Genomic DNA, 670 nt, shown 5'->3' on the forward strand with positions numbered 1-670 from the left:
CAGGCCTAAACTGACAGGCAGACAGACTCCAAAGGGTCCCGGACTATGAAGGGCGCAGGCCGGGCAGAGGGACCCGCCCCGCCCCACAGTGCACGAATGTTGTGCACTGGGCCCTTAGTAAATAATAATATAAGAGCCTGGCTGGTGTGGCTCAAGGGTTGAGCATTGACCCACGAACTAGGAGGTCATGGTTTAATTACCAGTCAGGTCACATGCCTGGGTTGTGGGCTTGATCCCCTGTAGGCAGTGTGTAGGAGACACCTGATCAATGATTCCATTTCTCTCTCCCTCTCCATTCCTCTCTCTGAAATCAATTAAAATATATTTTTTTTAAAAAGTGGGTGCAGTTTTGGGTAAAAAGTGTGCAAAGCACATGATCAGAAAAGCTAAAAATGAAGAAGTATTAATTGCCATCTATAATTTTAAAAATCTCTAACCAGCCCCAACTGGTTTGGCTCAGCGGACAGAGAGTTGGCCTGAGGACTGAAGGGTCCCAAGTTTGATTCTGGCCAAGGGCATGTACCTTGGTTGTGGGCACATCCCCAGTAGGGAGTGTGCAGGAGGCAGCTGATCGATGTTTCTCTCTCATCGATGTTTCTAACACTCTATCCCTCTCCCTTCCTCTCTGTAAAAAATCAATAAAATATATTAAAAAAAAAATCTCTAACCA

This window comes from Myotis davidii, unplaced genomic scaffold (genome assembly GCF_000327345.1).
Source record: "Myotis davidii unplaced genomic scaffold, ASM32734v1 scaffold205, whole genome shotgun sequence".
NCBI classification, from domain to species: Eukaryota; Metazoa; Chordata; class Mammalia; order Chiroptera; family Vespertilionidae; genus Myotis; species Myotis davidii.